Source organism: Aotus nancymaae, unplaced genomic scaffold, assembly GCF_030222135.1.
Source record: "Aotus nancymaae isolate 86718 unplaced genomic scaffold, 86718_ANA_hifiasm-v0.15.2.pri h1tg000072l, whole genome shotgun sequence".
NCBI classification, from domain to species: Eukaryota; Metazoa; Chordata; class Mammalia; order Primates; family Aotidae; genus Aotus; species Aotus nancymaae.
Window position 1 is genome coordinate 10,554,990 of NW_026988487.1, and position 12,021 is coordinate 10,567,010.

General features: G+C 49.4%; 1 long non-coding RNA gene across 1 annotated transcript in view; it reads left to right on the forward strand.

The window, feature by feature from the left end:
• Positions 1 to 11,339, forward strand: part of LOC135270944 (uncharacterized) — a 34,179-nt gene extending 22,840 nt beyond the window's left edge. The window contains exons 2-3 of the long non-coding RNA XR_010339095.1: positions 8,877 to 10,013; positions 11,132 to 11,339. This is a non-coding gene — a long non-coding RNA (uncharacterized LOC135270944). The remainder of the gene's footprint in view (positions 1 to 8,876; positions 10,014 to 11,131) is intronic.
• The last annotated feature ends 682 nt before the right edge of the window (positions 11,340 to 12,021 follow it).

Below are 12,021 nucleotides of genomic sequence, written 5' to 3' on the forward strand. Positions count from 1 at the left end.
CAGGCCAGCAGTTGCTATGGTGTGTGGACTCAGAAGGCATGTTGCTATAATAAGATGTGTTTATTTGAATATGAAGGTCAGGGAGTTAAGTAGTTGGTATTCCAGTCGTATAGAGTCGTTTGCACAGTGTCACTAATAATTAAAGGGGGTTTTGACTAATCTAGTTGCTCTTCCTAAATATACTCTGCTCAAGAAACTCATCAAAGCAGCAAAGTAATCTTTGAGGTTATTAATCTCCTCTGCTTCACAGCTGGGGCAAATTTATTTGCTTGAATTAGCATGTAATAAACTTATAATAAAGCTGCCAGAGCCCCAGCTTGGTAGAGATCGGCTCCATGTAATGGGTAGTTACATCTAGGAAATGGGGCGCTAGTCCCTAGGCTGCTGCTGCAAGCCTGCTGAGGGTAGAGGCCTCCCCCAGAGGCCACCCTGAGAGGGGGCCACCAGGTATGGGAGACCCTGAGATGGAGCTGAAGGGAGCTTTGCAGACTGGTGACTCTACCTCCTCATCTCTGCCCCTCCTCGTTGCAAAGGTGAGGAAACTGAGGCTCAGCGAATGGAAGGATGTGACTGAAGTTGAGAAGAGGGCAACTCCGGGGCTCAGGTTAGAATCCAGGCAGGAGGCATGGCTGCCCATCCGTCCCCACTCAGGGGTTGGCAGTCCTCATGGTCGGGGGTTTTCCACCCAGGTTCTACCAAGGACCCCTGTCGGTGTCCCCTACTTCCCTTTTATCTGCCTCTCTACCTGCCTTTTCCTTACATTACAACCCCACCAAGACCTGTTTGCCTTCCCTGCTTCTCCATTTTCCAAGGAATTGCTGCCCCTCTGGACTGTCTGGGAGCCTGTCTGGGCTGTCTGTGTGCTTCCCGGCTGCAGCAGTCTAGTTGGTCCCTGATCTGTCAGCACGCGGAGAGTCTGCAGGAGGGGCGCTGCAGTGTCTTCTGAGCCCTGGCAGATGGAGGAGGCATCAGGCAGGGCAACGGGCAGCCTCCGGTGGGGGCCTGAGAGCTTCTTCTACTCCTTTTCCTTTCTCCTTTCTCCCTCCCCTAGGAAACCAGCTCCATCTGGTCTTTGAGATTTGCTCCTGGAGGTTGAGGCTGGGGAGGTATTCTCCTGATTCCCACCTGGGGTGGGAGTGGCAGGTATGGGTGCTGGTGGACCCTCGCTTCTTAAAGGGGAGCAGCTACAAGACAGCAACCTTTCTGGCCAGCTTGCATAGCACTGCTTTGAAGTGTTATACCAAAAACAGCCTTTCCCATGAAGCGAGGACAGGAGGAAAGTAAGAGGATAAAGAGGACAGGCAACACCATCCTACCTCTTACATAGCCACGCCCCTCATCCCCTGACCCCACCCTGCAGCTCCTCATCCCATCTTACATAGCCAGGCTCTTACCTCTTACATATCACCTCTTACATAGCCACGCCCCTCATCCCTTGACCCCATCCTCCAGCTCCTCATCCCATCTTACATAGCCAGGCTCTAACCTCTTACATATCACCTCTTACATAGCCACGCCCTCCATCCCCTGACCCCACCATCCAGCTCCTCATCCCATCTTACATAGCCAGGCTCTAACCTCTTACATATCACCTCTTACATAGCCACGCCCTCCATCCCCTGACCCCACCCTCCAGCTCCTCATCCCATCTTACATAGCCAGGCTCTTACCTCTTACATATCACCTCTTACATAGCCACGCCCCTCATCCCTTGACCCCCTCCTCCAGCTCCTCATCCCATCTTACATAGCCAGGCTCTAACCTCTTACATATCACCTCTTACATAGCCACGCCCTCCATCCCCTGACCCCACCCTGCAGCTCCTCATCCCATCTTACATAGCCAGGCTCTTACCTCTTACATATCACCTCTTACATAGCCACGTCCCTCATCCCCGACCCCATCCTCCAGCTCCTCATCCCATCTTACATAGCCAGGCTCTTACCTCTTACATATCACCTCTTACATAGCCACGCTCCTCATCCCCTGACCCCATCCTCCAGGTGCTTATCCCCTTCCCCTCATCTCCCATTATTTTATCCTCTCATCTCCCTACCCCATCTTCCCCTATCTCCCATCCCCCCAGCCCCTTGTTCCCTTTTACTTATAGTCTTCGGAGGAGAATAGAAGGGGAAGCAGGAGAAGAGAGAAGAGAGGCTTCCTGGAGTTCTTGCAGACCCTAAACCTTGCTTCAGACACCTCTAGGACACCAGCATGAGGGATGCCTTCCAGCAAAGCTTACACCTGCAGCATTCCTACAGTCACAGACATTTCTTCTTAAGCAATGGAGTCTTGAAACTCTACACTCTGAGGGAGTCTTGAAACTCTAAACAGTGAGAAGCACATATCTAGGTCAAGTTCTCTCTTTTTTTGAAGGCCAGAGAGAATAAGTGATTTGCCTAAGATTGCCCAGCTATCAAGCTCAGGGCCAACAGTGGAACCAGGCATTCTAACTCCCTCTTGGGAGCCTCCTCCCATGATGCCAAGCGGCCTTAGACAGGAGCACGTGGTGAGAGTCCCCTCCTTGCCAATCACATGTTGTCCTATGTTCTGGGACCTGGATGACTCCCTAGTTTTCCAAATCTTTTGCACAAGGGCCCCAAACCCTTTCTTCCCATTCAATTCCCTCATTACTCCTTAAAAGTGACAGTCTAGGAGGTGCCTTTTCTTGGAGCTTTTGTGCCTGGCACAGCTAGACCTGGCCTGTGAGGTTCCTGGTGCTAGAAGGACAAACCCAGTGGCAGGTGCTGTGGTAGGAAGAAGAGTCTGGCAGGAAGAACCCAAAACCTGGTGGGCGGCACAGACATCATCCCAGTGGTGCTTAGCATCAGGGGAGCCCCATTCATTGGGGACAGGTTGTCCTCCCAGCCCATGGGCAAAACCCTTGCTCCATATCTGCCCACACAGACCAGCTAAGTCCACATATTCACCATCATCAAAGTGGTCTGGGTCAGCTCAGCCAGGAGGGTTCTCCCCACCACCCTTCACAGTCCTCTGATTCTACCCAGAAGCTAAACAGCAAATAATTTTAGCTCTTTCTTGGTGGAGATGGCAAGGGCTGGACTCCTAGCTAAGGTATCAGAGGTGTCAGTGTCAAAGGAATATTTTTGCCTAAACTTACCATACAGTGATAAAGTCATTAAGAAAGCAGGCAGGAGCTAGAGAGGGCCCTTGGCAAGAACTTTATTTTCTTTGACAAAGGAGTTTTGGGAATGAAGTGGAAAAGGTCTGCCTTCACAAGAACTAGTTAAACAAGTCTTCGTGGAAGAGAAAAATCGTCAGATGAGGGTGAACCCAGACTTAAGTCAGGAGAGCTTGAAAAAACACACAAAAGCCATGTTATCTGCAACCTGAAGGGCTCCTGCGCTGTCCTGGGAGCGAGAAGAATCTGCCAACTGGAGCAGATGGTGACATGGGACTGGGTGATAGGGAGGAAGCAGAAACACCTCACCTCTTCACTGAGCTCCTAATGTCTCTGTCACAGAGGAGGGTCTTCAAACCCAAAAGGGTCAAACAAACACAGTTAAGAGAGAATAGATACATTCCTGGAATTCTGTCTAATGGAAGGAATCTTTAGTAGACAAAAAAGGCATGCACAAATTATGGCAGTGTTGTTTAATGAAAAACCGGAAATGAAGAAAAGGAGGGCCCCAAACAAGAGACCATTTAAACAACCCATGGAGCGTCCAGCCTAAGGACGCTTACGAAGTCATCGAAACACCTCCAGGCTTTGTAAGAGCTGGGAAACTGCATGCTGACATGTTAGGTAAAAAATAAATTAATAGGACGGGCACAGTGGCTGGCGCCTGTAATCCCAGCACTTTGGGAGGCCGAGGCAGGCAGATCACCTGAGGTCAGGAGTTTGAGACCAGCCTGACCAACATGGCAAACCCCCAGCTCTACTAAAAATAAAAAAAAAAATTAGCCAGGCATAGTGCTGAACACCTGTAATCCCAGCTACTCAGGAGGCTGAAGCAGGAGAATCTCTTGAACTCGGGAGATGGAGGTTGCGGTGAGCTGAGATGGTGTCAATGTATTCCAGCCCAGGTGACGGCGAGACTCTGCCTCACATACATACATACCAGGATGTAAATTTGCTTAGACAATTCACACATACCCTATTATGAGCATGTACTACTTTTTATTTTTTTACCTTTATGTGAGAAAAACAGCGGCATATAGTATTTTGAAAATCTTTATGAGATCTATTTCTATTATCGTATGTTTATTAGCCAGGCGTGGTGGCATGCACCTCTAGTCCTGGATACTTGGGAGGCCAGTAAGCAGCCCAGCACAAATAGAAAACAGGCGGCAGGTACACTCAATCGTAAATCAGGTAGCCTCTCAGAGGGGGATGTTTGCTACATTTTCTACCAAGAATATGTCTTTATCGTATTGTGAAAAAAAATTCAGAAGTTTTATTTCAGGAACGAAAGAAGGAGAAGGAAAGGAGGGAGAGAGAGAGAGAAAGGAGGAAAGGGCAGGAAAGAAGAAAGAAGGGGAGGGAGGGGAAGGGAATTGGGCTCAACACATGTAAAGCCCGAGCAACTCTGCTCTTCTGAGTTTAGTTCTCCAGACACAAGGTCCCAGGGCAAGAAGCTCAGGGGCAGGTGCAAAACGCCGGGCAGGCAGGCATCTTTGAAGGATGATAGCAAGTGAAGAAATGCTGAATTACTGACAGCCCGTACTCTGACGTTTAAAAGAAAACAAAACATTAAATCCCAGTAACAACAGGCTGGCAAGTTTGATAACAATCTCTGGTAAACTTCTAAGTGTGAGGACTTACAGAAGGGAAAGCGGCAATTCCTAGAGGCCAGCATGAGTTCACCAAGGTTGAGCTGTGCCCGACTGGATTCCAGTCCTGCAGGGACAACTAACAGAGGAGGGATGAGTGGGTACCTTTGACAAAGGGCACGGTGTGGCCATTCGAGTAAGACATTTGCCGAAGCTTGGGCCCTGAATAAGAAGGTGAAGTGTTGCCTGAAATAGTTCAGGTGCTGGGAAAGCAGGTGGGGCCGCGATGTCAGCTCAGCGGGCATCTCCAGCAATACCCCAAGGCTCAGCCCTTGACCTTGTTCACCTCAACCCTTTTCTCAGCAACTTGGATGAAGTCAGATGGATGATGTGCTTATCCAATTTGCAGTTGACACAAAGCCAGAGGGATTGTTAATAGAAAGGATGGCAGAATCAAGATTCAAAAACATCTTGACAGGTTGAAATAATGGGCTGAAAACATGTAAAAGGGATAAATGTAAATTCCTGCATTTAGGTTTAAAAAAAACTTTTAAACACATCAGACATGAAAAAGAAGGTTTAAAAGCAGAAAAGACAGCTAGGTAGAAGCCGGTGTGGCAGGGTTAGCGTGCAGATCAAGGGAAGGGAGAAAGAAAAGAAAAGAATATCTACTAAGTGTACCAGAAACTGTACTAGATGCTTTTTCACTTATTTGAGACAGAGTATCTCTTTGTCTCCCAGGCTGGAGTGCAGCACAATCATAGCTCACTGTAGCCTTGACCTCCTGGGCTCAAGAGACCTACCTACCTCAGCCTCCCAGAGAGCCAGGACTACAGGGGCACGCCACCACATCTGGCTAATTTTTTCATTTTTTGTAGAGATGGGGTCAGTCTTGCTATGTTGCCCAGGCTGGTCTTGAACTCCCACTTCATCCTTCCAAAGTGCTGGGATTGCAGATGTGAGCCACTGCACCTGGCTTCCAGCTAACTTTTTAATTTCTTATTTGTAGAAATGCCTTCTTGTTATGTTGCCAGGCTTATTTGCTTTAAATTATTGCACACCATGTCTCAGACATTACCACTGAGCCCATTTTACAGATGAGAAACTGAGACTCGATTATATCATTAGCTGATTAAATGATTCATGTCAGGCTCTTAAGTGATTCACATTAAGCTACAAAGTGATGGAGTCAGAATTGGAACTCACGTTTTCCTGTCTCCAGAGCTAACACTCTATCCCTCCTCTGCTTCAGGGAGTAAATCTTGATTAATGTATATTAATCACCATGATTCCTTTCTCCTCACCAGTAATGGTTTTCAAAATGGGTCATTATCCACCTCTTGCCAACAAGATATGAAGATAAATATTTGGTGGAGTTTCCAGTAAAGTTTTCTTCTTTCTTAAAAATAATCCCAAGAAGCAGCTGCCCCTGCCCCTCTTCCGCCTCTAAGTGTCGTCAGCATGTGGGACCTGGAACTGCAGGAGCCATCTGGGCACCCCGAGGAATCTGGCACTAGATGACCAGCCGCATGGGGAGGATATGGGGTGGAGAGGCACTGAACTAACCAAGGCCACCCCAGGCTTCTCCCTGGGAGATGATCCATTTTCCTAATTGTTCAAGCCCCTTCTGCTTGGGTTTTCTGTCAGACTCTACCTGTATGTACCCTGACTGATACCAAGGCTGAGTGAGTCCCCTCTGCCAGCCCTGGCAAGGCACATTTGGAGGCCCACACATACCCACATACAGCTGGGTCCATGGGTTGCTTCAGCCCTGCAGGCTCAGACCTACCTCTGTTCCCAGGGCTGATCCTCACTGGAAGCAAGGGTGATTTAAGCAACTCCACCTCTAGATTCTAGGACTCAGCCATGTCACCTGCACCGCTGGCATGAAGCTGATCTTGTGCCCCAATTGGCTAGCAGGGTTTCTGGGTTGTGTCTGAGGCTCCTCCCTCCCTTGACACTCCAGCTCTCAGGCAGGCGGGTCTCTGAGTAACTGGCTGGGGCACTGCACCTGCTGATGGACATTCCTTTTGTTCCCCAGCTTTTTCACTCCAACCCCTTTTCCTTTGATGATAGACCCCTACCCATTCAAGGATGACCATGTGACCCTGGGCTGGGCCAATTGCAGTACTCAAGCCCTTTGCTACAAGAATAAGCTCAGGAATGGACACACATGGCCCAAATCTGAGCAACCAGAGTCTTTCCCTGCAGTCAGAAGGAACTATTCACCAGTGGCTGCACCTAAATCAAGCTCCCCGGGATCTACCTCACTTGGCCCTGTGTGTAAGCTGGGAGTGGGGATGGAGGGTGTCCAGCCCTGTCCTCTGCTCTATCTTGTTGAAGGGTCACCAGGCACTGCAGTGCCCAGGCCTGAGAGATGATAACGGCATACAGGGCAAGGTGTGAGCCAGAAAACAAGGGGAATGTGTCGGGGTGAGACGGGCTCCATTCACTCATTCAACTAGTCATTCACACACTTGTTTATTTGTTCACTCAGCAACTATTAATACTATATGTACTGATCATCTACTATATTTAAGTGCTCCATCCAAAGACTTAGCACAAGGGTTGGGAAAGTTTTTCTGTTAAGGACCAGATAGTAAAGATTTTCAGCTTTGTGGGCCCTGTGGTCTCTGCTGCAACTACTCAGCTCTGCCTTGCAGAACAAAAGCAGCGATAGATAATATGTTTTTAAAAGTAGGTGTGGTTGTGTTCCAATAAAAATTACAGTTGTTCCCCTTTATCCACGGGGAATAAGTTCCAAGACCCCCAGTAGATGCTGAAGCCGTGGTTGGTACCAAACCCTATGCATGCTGTTTTTTTTCCTATGCATAGATGCCTATGATAAAGTTTAATTTATACATTGGGTACAGTAAGTGGTTAACAGCTAATAACAAAGTAGAATAATTATCACATTCTACTATCATAAAGCTTATGTGAATGTGGTCTCTGTCTCTCAAAATACCTTGCTGTAATGTACCACAGGTAAATAGAACTGTGGAAATTGAAACTGTGGATAAGGAGGAACTAATGTATTTACAGAAGTAAGTGGTACGCCAGATTTGGCCATTGTCTGTAATTTGCCAACTCCTGACTTAAAACGATAGTTGGAGAAGGTGGTAGGAGATACTATAGGTTAAGTAAAGCCTTGAATAGCAGCAGAGAATGCGAATTTTATTGAATGGCTGATGGGAATTTGAAGAATGTTTATGTTGGAGAACAATGAGATCAAGGTGGGTGACAGAGGGATTGACTCAGCACCAGCCTCCTTGCCAGGGACTCATGATTCCTTCACTTACTCAATAAATATTTATTGAATGTCTACCATGTCCAGACACTGTCCTAGGTGTAGGGCAGGCGGTGGTGACCAAGGCAGTCAAGATGCTTGTCTTTGTGGAGCTTATTCTCTTCCGAGTTCTCAGTGCTTTGTGATCTAGCCCTCGCCTACCCTGCCAGCCTCAAATTCTCCCAGTCCCCACCCAATAAACCACTCAAAGTTCCCAATTGTTCTTTTCCACTTCTGTGACTTTGCCCTTGCTGGAGTCTCTTCCTGGAATGCCCTCACTCCACCTCGTCTACCTGCTGAAGGCCTTAGAACCCAATGGAGTCTCCTCCTTGTGAAGCCTTTGCTCTAAGCTTTCCCTGGGAGACAGCTGGTCACTCCTTCTGGGCTTCCCCAGCACTTTGTACCCACCTTAGCTCAAGTGCTTCTCATGTGGCATTGGAATTCTTTGTTTATAAGCCTGTCACTTCTGTAAGAGCTTGGATCTCTCAGGGTGCTGTGTCCCCAGCACCTGGCAGAGGACGGGCATATCAAAGTGGCCCAACAAGTGTTTGTTGAATGAATGAATGAATGAAAATATCTTTGGGAAAGGAGAGAGTTATGCCAGAATAAAGGTGGGAGACCTTAAGCCTGAGAAGAAGGACGTCAGCTACCTTAGGGATCTAAATGCTTGGAAGATACAAGGGATCTTATTTATGGGCTTAAAACTCCTATCGAAAATTATTTGTGGAGTGTGAACAATAATCCAGTCTCTCCCTCTCTGCAACACCACGGTGAGGGCTCCTTTGTCTGATTAAGGGCTGTCGGGAGTGACTGATGGGCTCCCGCTGGACAGCTGAAACCTCTCTCCTCCTGACAGCACGAGTGATAGCCAAGCGGAAGCTGACCCCAGCTGACACAGTCATCTTAAAATATCTTAAGAAGACCAGTGATGAAGGAGTCTGTGATGTCAGGGCTCAGCTGGAGACCAAACCAAAAAGACCCCAAGAAACTGGCCCTGGGTGAATTGTATCCCAGGAAGCAGCCCAATATCCAATAGGATGAATGAGAGACCATCATCAGCAATATCAGGAAGTGTTTATTCAGCATTTATTGGCACGTGGTACCAGATTGAGTTCAGATCCAGATTCGGAAGATAACATAGACACACCCCTTCTCCAGTGGCACCTTGCAACACACAAAGAAACATCATGGTTCAGCCTTTCTGTGGGCCTTTCTGGTTTACAAAGAGCTTTCAGCAGCACGGGGAAGGAAACAGAACAGGTATGAATACCATTTCCACTTTAGAGGTGAGGAAACCAAGGCTCAGACAGGTTAAGTGCCTTGTCCAAGTTCACACAGCGAGGAAGGTCCGAGCAGCGATCTGTTTCAGAGCAGCAAACAAATAGCACACTCAAGGGTTCAATAAAGAAGACATTCTTTCTTTTTTTTTTTGGAAACAGAGTCTCACTCTGTCACCAGGCCCCAGGCTGGAGTGCAGTGGCACGACCTCAGCTCACTGCAACCTCTGCCTCCCGGGTTCAAGCAATTCTTCTGCCTCAGCCTCAGACATTCTTTAAAGAGCCGTGGGCAGGGCCAAGGGGACCAGCAGTGAACTGAGAAGCAGCCTGAATGTTACAGGCTGAATTCTGCCCCCCAAAAAGAAGATATGTTGCATTCCTAACCCCCAGAATCTCAGATGTAACCTTATTTGGAAATGGGGTTGATGCAGCTGTAACTGGTGAAGATGAGGTCACACTGGAGTAGGGTGGGCCTTGGGGCAGTATGGCTGGCGTCGTTGTGAAAAGAGAAGAGACACCGAGACAGACACCCAAGGGGAGAAGGCCACGTGATGATGGAGGCGGAGACTGAAGCAGTGCAGCTGCCAATGAGGACCTGCAAGGACACCAGCAAGCCCCGGAAGCTGGGAAGAGGCGAGGAAGTGTTCCCCGCTGCAGTGTTGGAGGGAGCACCAGCTGACTGGCGCCTTCATTTGGGGTTTCAGCAACACAGCAAGGTAGGTGGAACAGGGATGAATAGTATGTCCACTTTAGAGGTGAAGAAACCGAGGCTTAGTTCTAGCCTCCAGAACTGTGAGAGAATACACCTGTTACTTTGCACCACCCAGACTGTGGGGTTTTGTTATTGCAGCCCTAGGAAACTAACACACTGAGGTCGGCAAAAGTGGGCACCAGTGGGCACCCCTAGGCCTCAAGGGAGAGTGTTGTAGCAGTCCGGGGAGAGCAGAATCCACAGAAGGGGGACTGCCTGACAGGAGGGGTGACCCTATACTGCCAGTCACCATCCCTTGAGGAGGAAGCTGAGCAGACAAATGCCCTGACACCTCTCTCCTTTCCTCCTGCAAAGTCTCCCCCTAGGGTCCCCCATCAGTCAAACCTAACAGGGAACCAGTGGGCAATAGGGTGAGGGTGATGCAGTTTGCAGGTGATGTAGTTTGCAGGTGATGTAGTTTGCAGGTGATGTAGTTTGCAGGTGATGTAGTTTGCAGGTGATGTAGTTTGCAGGTGATGTAGTTTGCAGGTGATGTAGTTTGCAGGTGATGTAGTTTGCAGGATGAGAGTGATGCAGTTTGCAGGTGATGCAGTTTGCAGGCGATGTAGTTTGCAGGTGATGCAGTTTGCAGGGGATGTAGTTTGCAGGTGATGTAGTTTGCAGGTGATGCAGTTTGCAGGATGAGAGCGATGCAGTTTGCAAGTGATGCAGTTTGCAGGTGATGTATTTTGCAGGTGATGTAGTTTGCAGGTGATGCAGTTTGCAGGTGATGTAGTTTGCTCCCTGGGTCTGAGAACAGGTCAGGAGGGTGGGGAGAGGCCTGGGAGAGCCACTGGAGACCTCCCAGCAGAGACTCAAGCTCATGTCCGGGGCTCATGCCCCACCAGCATGCCTGTTCAGGAAGGGACTCTAAAGACATGGAAGAGACAGTTTCTGCCCTCTGGGCACCTATGGTTTTACAAGGAGCCCACAGATGCCTGGAAAGCAGAAGCGCATTGGTATGTGCAGCAAAGAAATCGGTGTGCAGGAAAGGCACGTGCTTGTGGTTAGCAGAAGGCAGGGTGGCCAGGGACCCTTCCCCACCTCCCCTCACTATGCCTCATTGTCCTCTGTGTAAACTAGGAATATCGCTTCCTCGCCAAGGAATAGCCAGAGAAGTCATAGTGGAGGCAGGAGTCCTTGGTCAAGTGGCTCCCACCTCACCACAGGCAAGCCACAGAGCTGCAGGCAGACTGGAACCAGAGAGAGCAACCTGTCACCAGACCCCGGCCTCAGCATCCCCACCGCAGACGGCCTGAGCTCCCGGCTGCCCTCTGCCCCGGCACCTCTTCTACAGGTAGGTGGCTTCCTGGAACCTCAGCACAAAGATCTCTGCAGGGCCCCAGAGTGGATCCACAGGGTTTCTCAGGGAAAGGGCAGACAGGCTGAAGCCTGAGAGTGCAGGGAACCCCCACCAGGCTAGTAAAGGTCACGAGGACAGAGAGGGCGGCTGCTCCAGCAAACAGACAGAGCAACTGGGGAGAGGGTCCCTAAAGACTCCCAGATGGAAAGGTCTGTCCTCAGCAGTGCACTTGACGACAAGACCGTCCTTCTCCAACTAGGACTTATGCTGAGGCTTTAATTATAGCTTGTCACTCACGCACCATCCCCAGGAGATGGCTGAGCGGGATGGCAAAGGAAATGAAACTCTCGCTTCAGATGGCTCATTCTGTCTGTCAGGAAATTTCAAACTCACAAACAATAATATCCTGAATTGTGGCAGAGCAGCGCCTCCTGAGTGCTCAGCCTGCTCCCCGCCAGGCCCTGCCCTCCCCATCCAGGCCCAGCCAATGAGTCACTCCTTGCCAGGGTGGGACAGCTGCTGCCAGAGGCCATTCCTCACCCAATCCCAGCCAGGCAAAGTGACTGACGCAAGGTCACCCGGCAGACAGTTGATGGAGCAGAGAGAGAGCTGTGAGCATTGCTTTATCGTAGCCTGTTTTCCGACTCTTCAGAGTCCCAGAAGGGCAGGC